Raw genomic sequence first — 12,357 nt, 5'->3', positions numbered from 1 at the left:
GAAATTTTCAAACCTTTGAAATTGTGGGTTAAGGAGAACAATAGGAGGAGGTGGAGGAAGTGAAGCATGATTTCCATTTCCACAATCCAATAGTGGAACATCATCTTTATGTGGAAAACTTTTTCCAACGGATTCAGGATGACCATAGTTGTCAGACTTTGACATCTACAAATAGGAGAAATTCAAGTTAGTTGATTGAGTGAGTCCTTAATAAAACACCAATGAGATATTAAGGATAGGACCAAACACAATAGCCTACAACTTGGGAGAGGGATGTCGTAACCCAAATTGCAGAACATTTAAAGGTAAGTGAATGACGATTCACTAATTTTCCACCATGAAAAACGAAAAAGAGATTAAGTTTTAAATGTATTGAAAACTCCTAGATCCTTTGAGATTCATTGAACTTTTCAATGGCATGTTTAAATCTCAATATGCCCCTCGGTTTGTGATTGGGATGCTGAGGATCACAAAATAGGGTGTGAATAACCATGCAAACTTACATGATGCCCCCAATGTTACAGTCACATATTCAATGTGTCGGTTAACCACACACGCTCTACCGAACTATGACAAACATCGAGTCACCATTCGCTACCTTTGCTTAGAACCCATTTAGTGTGCCGGTTAACCACACACGCTCCACTAACGTCGTAGCAAGGATACAAAGTGTAATTTCATGGAATTGCATCAATTCACTTTTGCCTAAAGTTACTAAGATTGAGAATTTTTTGAGTGTCTTGGAAAAGGACTATTATACCCTTTCTGCAAGTAGGAAGCTAATCATTTTGCAGATCTTATGTTATGGTGCCCTGGATTCTGCAGAACTAAGGGCAGAAATAGACAATCGTGAAGAATTTGAAGTGGGACCAGATCCTGATGTAGTTCTTGCATTCACTGAACCTGTAAAAGACATACCTATAAAAAGACGAGGTCGCCCTCCTAAAACCCCTTTACCCAAAGATCAAGAACCTGTAAAAGATATTCCTATTCCTAGTATTTAAAACCAGAACCTCTACTCATTCCGCTTGGATCATGCATAACCTAGTAACACAAAACCAAAAAAGGTTATCTTTTTTATGATTTTCCCAAAATACCCTTTGATTAATTAACTAATTAATGATGTTAAATTTGGAAGCTAACCTTGCAGAAAAGGGATATTACCACAGATGATGCTTAAGCATGCTGCTCGACTAGGTAAAACTTTTTTGAATCAATAGTGTTAAAAATCATATACCCAATTCTTTTTTTTCATTTCTGATGTTAGATGTATGAGAAACAGAAGAGTTCACAGTTTTAGCAATTTGGGTATCTAAAATTCTTGAAGTTTGTTGCGATTTCAATCTAGATTCTTGTAATAAGGTCATCTAATTTATTCTTTCCTGTTTTTCTTCTCTTCTATCTGTTCTTGAAGTATTTAAATGCACTTCTTGTTTTTCATTTCTGATGTTAGATTGCATATGTGAAACATAAGAGTTCTCAATTTTAGCAATTTGGGTATCTAAAATTCTTGAAATTTGTTGTGATTTTACTCTAGAATCTTGTAATGAGGTCATCTGATTGATGGTTTCACTGGCACTGCATGTACACTTGGAGCTAAAGGCATATTAAGTTCTTCATTCAGATCGGGCTCATTATCAGGCTGAGTATATGAAGGTACCCCTTCACCTTCAGTTTCTTGACCCATGTCTGCCTCTAAAGCATCAAGTTCTGAAACATTTCCATGAAGTGAAGTTAACATTTAAAAAAAGAAAAATAATAATAATGAATTTGTGCTTACCACCCATGAGATCATCTTCATCAATATCATCTGGCACACTAAACTTCTACCAAGAGATTCTTGTATCTCACTGCTTATATCCATCATGTCCATCATTTCATCTTGCAAATTCTAAACATAAAAACAAGATTAAATGGTCTGTAATTACAAAGTATCAAAAGAAAGAGATTCATAATATTTATACTAACATCAATGTCTTGTATCTTCACATTTTTCATCAATCCTTTCAGCTCTTTGTTTGATCCTATTTGTAGCAAATGCTTGATAATTGTGACACATACTGTTTGCTGAGCATCTTTAATACCTTCTGAAGCGAATGCAACTTGATCCAGGTTGAATGTTTGATTGTACAACATGTCACGTTGTCCTTCATACCTGCTCAAGTATAACTTACTTTCATTATCAACTCTACAGTAGATCCAGAAAGGTTATCTTGCCTTCACTTCTCAGGTATGTTTTTTAATTCATACCCATGTTCAAAATTCAAACATATGTGATCCTTTTTTATTAAACATTTAAAATGCTATAAAGTTTATATGTTATTGTGTTGAAGGACTCGCCTGGTGTACTTTATTTGAAAAAATTATCAGATGCTGGCCGCACACATAATTTGGAAGTCTGTAGGTAAGAAAAACTCTTCATTTCCTTCTTTCTTATTATTCAGATTTTACAGTGTATGATTTTATGATTTGGATTGCAATGAAAAAGATTAGATATGGAGATGCTCAAATCTCTGCCACCAGATTCACCTGAGCAACAGGAGTACATCACAGCCATCCAAAATGAGGATGGATACAACTAGGGGTAATTCTAATTCATGCTCTTGAATACTTGATTCTAAAAATTTGATTTGTTCTAAAAATTAAAAATTTACTCTTTTTTTTCAATAAAAAGTTATAATCCTGTGTTATGGGGAGTCCCTAAAGGAAGCTATTCAACTAACCCTAATGGTTCATGTCGTATAATAGAGCCTCGCGTTATTGTTCATATTAACTTTTGTTTTCAATAAAAAAAAATTAAATCAAACATGGTTCTGTAACTTTTGTTCATATTAACTTTCTTTTTAACTATGATTACAACATGGATGCACTATGTGGTCCTGATGGTGAACTTCCAGAGAAGTTAAGGAATTTAGAGCCTAGCCTTATTGAGCACATTAGTAATGAGCCTCGTCTTATTCAGAAGCCTTATGCTACAATTATTTTACAAGAGCAATGGCCATTTATGTAATTTTATCAGTGCCTAAATCTTGTATCAAAATGCAGATTGTACAATTGACAGCATCCAAAAAATTTGAGGAAGCTTTGGCATTGTTTAAGCTACTTGCACCAGAAGATTCAAACCTTCGAGCCTCAAAGTAGTAGTCAATTCATATCAGGTAATATTTATGGACCTGAGAAGTTTTTTGGATATGAGTGGTAAAGTTTACTTATCAAGAGCTTCATCTGGTATATCAGATGACATGGACACTTCTTCACCTTCTCATACAGTGAAGAGGTTATATCAGTTGCTGTTGGACACACCTATGAAAGCAATCGATCCAAAAGATCAAACAAGGTAACAGTTTAACATTATTTAGAGTGAAGAGTATTAAAAATTTTGATATATATTTTTTAATTTTCAGGGGAGAGTCAACATGCCCCTTGACTCAGGTGCTAGAGAGATGGCATCAATATTAGAGAGATGGGATCTCTGGGAATCTTCAAAAGGAAATGGTATGTTACTCTTTGATAATGTCAACATCATTCATCAATTATGTTGTGGGGTGAGTAGACTGCATATAATGATGTTCGAACTTTTATAAAGATTCCTGAATTATATTTAAAGTTTCTTTTGTTTACTCTTCATGAAGGGGGTTCTAGAAGCAATTTGTATAAGTTGTACAGGGTACCCTACCAACAAGGCTTTTGCTGATTTTTTTAAGCAATTTGGTCTTCTAGTTCCCGAAGTTTTAAGATCAAAGTAAGTAAAATTGATTAAATCCTAATGGATTTGTTTACTTATCACTTGTTAAGCAATTTGATCTATATATTTCTTGCAGTTCAATTGTCGCCATTGATCCAAGTCGACCTCAATCTAGATTAAGGTCACAGTGGGTTGTTAGTTTTATAGGAATGCATAACCCATGTTAGCAATGTATTATTTTTGTTTAACATTTGAATGATCATTTGTATGACATATTATAATTTGTGCAATTTATTTTGTTTTTTGTGTATGAGATTTTATTTTATATTATGAGACATTAAATGTGTCATGTAATTTGAAAATTAGTAAATTTACGTAAATCTATAAATATTTTTTTTAAAAAAAAATAAAAATAAAAGTTACGATACGCAAAAATGTGTGTCATCTTAATTTATGACATGGCCTTTCTTGACAGTGGCTTTAATGATACGCATTGCGTGTCATAAATGCGCGTCGTCTCTAGACGACGCGCAAAAGCGTGTCGTCTCTCGTTATGACAGGGCCTTCCTTGACGCGCATTTGCGCGTCGTTTGAGCGTTTTACGATGCGCAATGAGCGTCGTGAAAGGCTGTTTTTCTAGTAGTGACATTGACCTCCTTCAGGTACCACACATGGGAGGAGCTTTGACGGTTCTGAACATGATAATCAATTTTCCCGAAGTTGGCTGACCACTGACCAGAAACCATTCCAAAATTCATCCTGAAAACTAACGAGCAGAAAGAACACATAATTTATATCAAGCGATTCTTTTTATATATTGAACTTCAAGTTAAATTTCCATAGGACTCTAAAACATGGAACGAAAAACATTTCTGTAAAATTTAATGATCAGAATCCCTAATAGAAAATCTCAATTTGTTTATACCTAAAATAGAAATAGAGTGATTATGTTCGATGAGAAACTAAACGGACAAAAGACACAATCGAAAGACGGCATCGAGAAATTGAGGAAAATGATAGAAATAACTGAATTGAAAAGGAAAGAGATGTGTATGAACACATGTGTCTCCTATGTACGCGTTTCCTAAGTACTTCTTCATTGATCTTCTCTGTATGCACTAGAGTTTTGGTAATGGGGGAGGCAGGGGATGAAACTGAGCAATGTGTATGTGTGTGTATGTGTGCGCCTTTCTCTTGCCTTTATCTCCACATATGGGAAGACTTTATAATTGTTATCCGTTTATCACTAAACCAACCGCCATATGATTGATATGTAGATGAAAGTTTGATAGATGGGAAGACATTAGAATGACGAAGCTACATGTCAACACTTTCTAGCCAAATAAAAAAGCCAAATAACCAACCTAACCGGTTATAATGGGTTTGTTACATAAATTAACCGGTAAAACACAAGTTGATTCCCTTCATATGCAAAAAAATAATAATAATAATAATAAATAATAACATGACAAACATTTTAAAATAAAACTGATAAATTGGTTGGGCTAAAGTGACAATGAAACAAACAAGTTGGGAGCACGTTGAAACTTATCCAAAGTGTAATCTAATACTTACAATCTCTTGAAATGATACACGAAATTGTAAATTTAAATATCGGTATTATGATTTCAATATATCTAAGTCGGAAATGAGATACACGGACTTGTGGATTTGTTAATAGGAAAAGGGAAAATGTCATGTTAGCCTAACGAACTTGTCAAGTTTGTTTTAAAAGGTCACCCAATTAATCTTTTTTGTACATTAAGGGAACGACATATAAATTGACCGGTTGAAATGGTCCCTTGACCTGTAATAAAAAGTTTCCATGACAAATCAGTAAAAAAACGGTGAGGTGGCTGCCAAGTCACAGCTGATGTGGCAATTGACTCTAGTCCACAGTCAACCCTTGTTCCCCAAGATTGGACACCCCCTTATATAAATAAAGCGATGTCCTAATGAGTTTATCACGCCCACTTTGTTACCCTTATTGGTCTCTTCGTTTGTTCTTCCTTTCGTTTCCCACTTTGTGAGTCCATCGAACCACCACTTCGAGATCTGCAAGCATTAAAGAACACAACCCATAAATGTTTATTAGAATAATTGCTACAATGCACGTGATGAAACTTAATTGTAAAAAAACATATATGAATGGAACAAGAATGGTTTGACTTTGACTGTAGATAGCAACTAAATTACAACATAACCTATATATGGTATGTATCTAATACTGACTAACAAAGTATGCAAGTACAACCAGGGACACCCTTTATACCAGAAATGTAACTTCTAGCAACCTTAAAACAGATGTGAGATGAAATATAAGTCATAAGATGAAATGAAGGCATCACCTGAGTGAGTATATAATGTTTCTCTTTAAGACTAAACACACTAGGTTTATCAAATGAAGGCATCACCTGAGTTAGCATTCACACACATATCGAGAAGCTGCAAAACAAAGAATCAAGCCAATCAATGCATGATTTTGGGTCAATTATAAAATTAACGACCATAGCTAAACGTGGTGTAGAATATCACCAATCAATGCATGATTTTGGGTCAATTCTTGATTATTTCATCAATAATTGCAAGTTATTGAGCATATTATGGTTTACACATGATACAATTAACATCAACCTAAAAATCCATTACCGATAAACACCAGTATGTCGGTTTATGTATCTGAGTAAAGGATCGACAGAACATAAAAACTCGCAAGGACCTTGAAGTAGATGTAATCATCGGCGTTGAAGCACCTTCATAAAGATGAATATAGTACCAATTATTGATTGAAAAATGGAAATTTTCAAACTTCATGGTTGGATTCACAAAACAACCACCATGCTTTTTTTTACAAGAATTAGTATACAATACTTACCTAGTTCTTCATGATGTTAATTGGGTCATAAGGGCCTTGTAATGACCGATTGCTTCTTGTAAAACAGCACCCATTTGCTAATTTGTTAGTTATTCCAAAATCAAATGATTTTCGTGAAGAAAAATCATGAATTTACTTCAGAAAGGGAAGAACATAATATTATCCATAATTGAATTTATTACCCACCCATGTTCAAGGTAAGCTTTTGGACGTTGTACATTGAAATCAAGATCCCATCTTTGCAAAGAGATCAAGGAATTCTACCAGTGAAGTTGTTTTTGTTGAACCTCAAAACTACCAAATATGTAAGTTTTTTCCCGATACATTTGGGAATATTTCCACCGAGTTTATTGTCACCCAAATCTATGACTTCCAAAACTTGTAGATTCCCTAATTCCCAAGGAAGTTTACCAATAAAGCTATTGTTGTTCATAATCCTCTCTAATAAATGAATGTTTTTTTGCCACTTGTCAAATTCTCAAGAGTTTTGCCACTTGTAATTATATGGGAGTTTTAGAATTATTATTTTCCACTTGTCATTTTTTAGGAATTTTCATTTTTTTAAAATAAAATTTCATATAAGGAAAGATAATCATTCACTACTAGAAAAACAACCTTTAATGACGCGCAAACAATGACACGCAGTGATTTACGATACGCAAAAGCGTGCGTCCAAAAAATAATGTCATCTCTTATAAAATTTGAAGGATAGAGGACACGCATTTGTACGTGCCCTGAAATTAGTGTCTGAAAAGAAAAAGAAAAAGAAATACAGAGGACACCTATTATAAAATGGGTGTCATGTAAGTGTGTCGCTTTATATTTTTTTAATGAAACACACGTTTTGAGCGGGAAATGAAATCCCCAAAAATTAAAACCCCGCCTATGTGAAAAATTAAACCCCCCCTTCCAATTAGCAAGAAAGAAGCCTAGGGTCTTCGTCTTCCTTTCTCTCTTTATAACCTAAAATCCATCCTCTTCCCTGTAGCCTTGCCTTTCTCACCGTTACATCCATTGGCGCCATCGCTACCACCGCGAATCCCCTATACTTTCCCACCAAATCAGCGATTCAAAACCTAAGTTGATTATCAGGGTTGAACAACCATTCTCTAAGGTCAATGGCTTCAATCTATCGATAATTGATCTAGGAAACTTCTCAGATTTGATAGAGAAATCGTGTAACCTTGCTGCTCTGTCTCCCTCCGTTTCTCAATCCGATGACACCGCGATACTTTATTCTTCCGGTACAACCGGATTGAGCAAAGGAGTGGTGTTGACTCACTGGAGCATAATTGTGAAGATGTTAATGGTGACATCCCATAAAGAATTCTACAAGGAAGGAAGAAGCGTGTTTCTATGCGTGCACGTGTTGACACCCTAAGTCGGTCAAAAACCCTTCCCGCCGGTAAAAAAACCCTTCCGGTGGACACCCAAAGTCGTCGCCTTAAGCAGCGCCTCCACCGCCCACTAGGTTTGTCATCGTCTTGATCTGAGAGTTGTGGATGGCTTGGTTTTGCTTGGTCGGCTCTATGTTGCTACCCATTAAATCTTCATTTCCTTTTCCTATTGCCATGGAATCAACAAAGGATTTCATCCCAATTAAAAGTCTTAATGAGAACACGTGTTGAAATTATCTCTTCGGAAACTTCTGCACAAACTGCATCTGGTCTCTTATCTCTTAGTTATCTGTGTTCATCTTTATCTTCTCCAAAATTCAATCAGGTAAACAGAGAATCACTTCACCTTCTCAAATCTTGGTTTATTTTTCATTAATGATCCTCTGTATTTGGGGCAAACTTACTTTGCATAGTAATTCCATTTACTATTTATTGTAGTCTGTGTTTTCTCTTACGTATTCTTGTTGTTAAATTTAGACTGTTTGTTTGTCTTGTTGAGTCCCTGAGTAAATGTCTTTTTCCTTCTTTTAGACCATTCTTCTGTAAATTATGTGATCCTATTCACAAATGGTATACTTTTGAGCTTAGAAGTTCATTATAGCACTAATAAAAAGTTGGTTATTTGTTTTTTTCTAATGATGTTTCCAGTTTTGCCCCTTTTTAGGCTAGAAGGGTTGAAGATGGTGAAATGAAGAGGACTTTTAATATGGGAATTGGGATAGTTTTGGTTGTTAGTAAAGAGGCTGCTGAAAGGGTAGTTAAGGAAGAAGGAGAGATGATGTATCTTATTAGTGAAGTGTACGTAGCTCAAAATGCAACTGGCAATGTCTTTTTACATGAGGTAGGTATTTTCAAATATAGTAAATCTTTTTTTTATAATAATTATCATTAAATGATACCTGATTATGGCTGGTGTTTAATAGGGAGGCTAAGAAATTGAGGTTTCTGGATCACCAACAGAAAAGGCCATACTTCAATGGGGGGTTAATGTTAGTTCTTAAATTATATTTTTAGTTTTTTTTATTACTCTTATACTGATGAGATTGCCCAGGAAGAAGTAGAGAGAGAAGGCTCTTAGCACTGCCATGGAACACATCCATTATGAGGATGATAATACTCGCTATATATGCATAGGGCTTGTAAACAAGGTAAACAATACCATTATAATCTATCTAATCCTTATATTGGAAAATGGAAAAGTTCCTGAAACCTTCCCTTTCTATAGTCTAAACCAAAACCTTTTCTTCAGGTGTTAAATATGCTCTGCTGTTAGGCAGAAGATCCAAACTCAGAGGCTTTCAAGCTACACCTCCCAAAGATACATGATTATCTTTGGTTTGCTGAATATGGAATGAAATGCAGGTTTTAAGATGACACTTTCCCATCTTTCTTTCATTAAATATGATTCTTTTGTGTGCACATATTAGTATCAGAGTGTATATATATATATATATATATATATATATATATATATATATATATATATATATATATATATATATATATATATATATATATGATTTTTCGTTATATAATACAGGGTTACAATGGCAGTCAACTTTGGGATACCGCATTCACTGTTCAAGTAATTATTTCTACACACCTCATCGAAGAATTTGGTCCAACACTAAAAAAGGACACATGTTCATAAAGAAGTCACAGGTGAGAGATACATACATACACTTTCGTGTGATGCTTTCTGTGGAAACTGTCTGGTATTTGTAAATCCCGATGCTTGCATGGCCTCACAACTTGTAACCATCAAAGTCCTAGAGAGGTTGAAGGCAAGGTACTTTAATACTTTATTGTAGTTTTAATGTTCTATTTTTACACTTATAATCGGTGATCAAGTCATAGTCTTTATAGGCAAATAAAACAACCTTTTTTGCTCTATGATCAGGTCCTTGCATGCTCTTGTTTTGACCATAGAAGAGTGAAAGGGTCTTGAGTTTTAGGTGATCACTATCTTATCATTTCTGTCACACACTCTCACATTTATAAGGATATTTATAAGAGTGAAAGGGTCTTGTTTTGACCATATCAGCTAATTTTTATTCTGATTTGGGAGACCATGAAAGAGTTGGTAACTTCTTTTCTCCATTATAAATGACTGTCTAAAGTATTCAAGCACATGAAAAGATAGAACATAATTGTGTCCTTTTATTGTTTATTAATTTTTACTCCTTGATAAAGTTATAAAGTATTCAACATTTTCCTTGTAAATTTCTATTATATGAACTCTAATTATTATTTTTGCAGGAAAAAGCTAGGAGAGGATGTGGAAAGTTGCCTAAGGTAGTTGGTTTTTGGTAATGTTAGGAGATCTGTTCGAAACCAAATATGTAAAGTGATAAGAAGTCAGGGGTATTTTGGACCATACAAGTCAAATATATTGGAAGGGTTATCATTTGTTGAGGTATATGTGTTTTTACACTCCTTTAACACACTAAATAACATCTTTTTAACTTTTTTTTTGTACTTGATATGAAGATAAAAGCTTAATTGCACAGCCTCATGAAAAATAGAATTTACAATTTTGCCTCTTACACTCTCTCAACAATCTCTTCTAGATTTTTTCTTCTCATCTGATTTCTGTTCAAATTCCTTAGGATTGATAAATTTTGTGTGGTTGATATGTCGTCAATTGGCCATACTTTTGATAAGATATATGTTCTTGTGGTATTGTGACTGATACCTACAAATACTTGTATGAATGTGCAAATATATGCATCAGATACGCATACTTTTGTGTTTGATTGTTTGTCATGTGTGCAGCAAATGTGTTTCATTGAGATTTAAAACCCAAAAACATTCTTGCTAATTCTGACTGTAAACTAAAGATCTGTGATTTAGAACCCTAAAACAGTCACAAATAAGAAGATTACAGATTTTTTTCCTGGTTTCACTCCCAATGTGAAAACAGGTTGCACTACTGGGGCACAAGTGGTGAATCCCATGGTGTTCAATAAAAGGAACCAACACCCTTCCGTGTAGTATGCTCTTTTATTCCTATAGACTGTTATTTATCAACAAAAAAATTCTTTTTGACTTTTCTTTATAACAAAAATGTTTTTCTTTCACATTAATAATGTCATAGATTAAGGTAAATGATGCAATCTTAGAATAGTAACTTTATTGTATTCTATTAGGATGCATTTAAAGATCTGAGAAGGGATTGCTTCCACAGTTTGGCTGAGAAACCTCAGTTTACTCTCTTATATTTCAGGTTCTAATTTCTATATCCTTCAGTAATTTTCTTTTTATACCCTTGGCTGAGATAAAGGGACTAATTCCAGAGGTTTTATTGAGCAGCTTTTGGAGTTGTAACATTGGCAACTGTGATTCTGTGCTTGCTATGGCTAGGGGTAGTTGATGGAATTGAATATCAACCAAGTGGAACTGCATTAGAAGTTAGAAATTTACCTATAGTTGTTGGACTGATTGGTTTTTTCTATGGATTCTATTTTTTGTATGACATTAAATTTATGCAATGGATTCTATTTTTTGTATGACATTAAATTTATGCAATGGATTCTATTTTTTGTATATCATATTTTATTTTCTATTATGAAACATTAAATACAAATTTAATTTGAAAATAAGTAAATCTATAAATAATGTTTTTTTTAAACATTTAAAATTATGATACGCAAAAATGTGTGTGTCATTAACACGCGCGTCGTAAGGTAATGACACGTGAATGCGTGTCGTCTTCCGTTATGACAGGGCCTTCCTTGATACGCATTGCGTGTCGTAAACACGCGTCGTAAATGAGCGTCGTAAATGCGCGTCGTCTATAGACGACGCGCAAAAGCGTGTCGTCTCTCTTTATGACATGGCCTTCCTTGACGCGCATTTGCGCGTCGTCTGAGCCTTTTACGACGCGCAATGAGCGTCGTAAAAGGCTGTTTTTCTAGTAGTGATTCTATTAATTTGATAATAAAGTCTAATAAATGCTTTAAAGAATATTTGATTTCTTTTATAAATATTACAAAAGATTATATTATGTTATGTAAAAGTATTATTTTATAAAATATTTAATGATTAAATATTGATATTAAATTTTTATCTTTAATAAACTCGTGTAATACACGGGTCTCACACCTAGTTTAAGCAAAATATAATAATGAATTATGAGCAATTGAACATGGAATGATACTAGAGAGCTGATTTGAGCTTAATCTCATGGCAGATTCCAAACACAATTGGTAATTTTCACCTGATACAATAGACAAATTCAATAATTTATTGTTCCATTAAAAATATAACCAAAACTGCAAACAAATTTAATAAAAAGAATGTTCAAAGGCATTTTAATATATATAAACTTACAATATTTTTAGATAAAGGGTAAGATGGTAACTTTACTTGGAACATGACCAAAATTGCTATAAAACATC

General features: G+C 33.9%; 1 pseudogene; it reads right to left on the bottom strand.

Moving 5' to 3' along the window:
- Positions 1-1,552: 1,552 nt before the first annotated feature.
- LOC145067061 (vacuolar protein sorting-associated protein 60.2-like) lies at positions 1,553-10,914 on the bottom strand (annotated as a pseudogene).
- Between the last annotated feature and the right edge of the window lie 1,443 nt (positions 10,915-12,357).

Source organism: Lactuca serriola, chromosome 8 (assembly GCF_051521515.1).
Source record: "Lactuca serriola cultivar US96UC23 chromosome 8, Lser_US96UC23_V15, whole genome shotgun sequence".
NCBI classification, from domain to species: domain Eukaryota; kingdom Viridiplantae; phylum Streptophyta; class Magnoliopsida; order Asterales; family Asteraceae; genus Lactuca; species Lactuca serriola.
The sequence above is the reverse complement of the archived record's forward strand: the minus strand, read 5'-3'. Positions and strand labels throughout refer to the sequence as shown.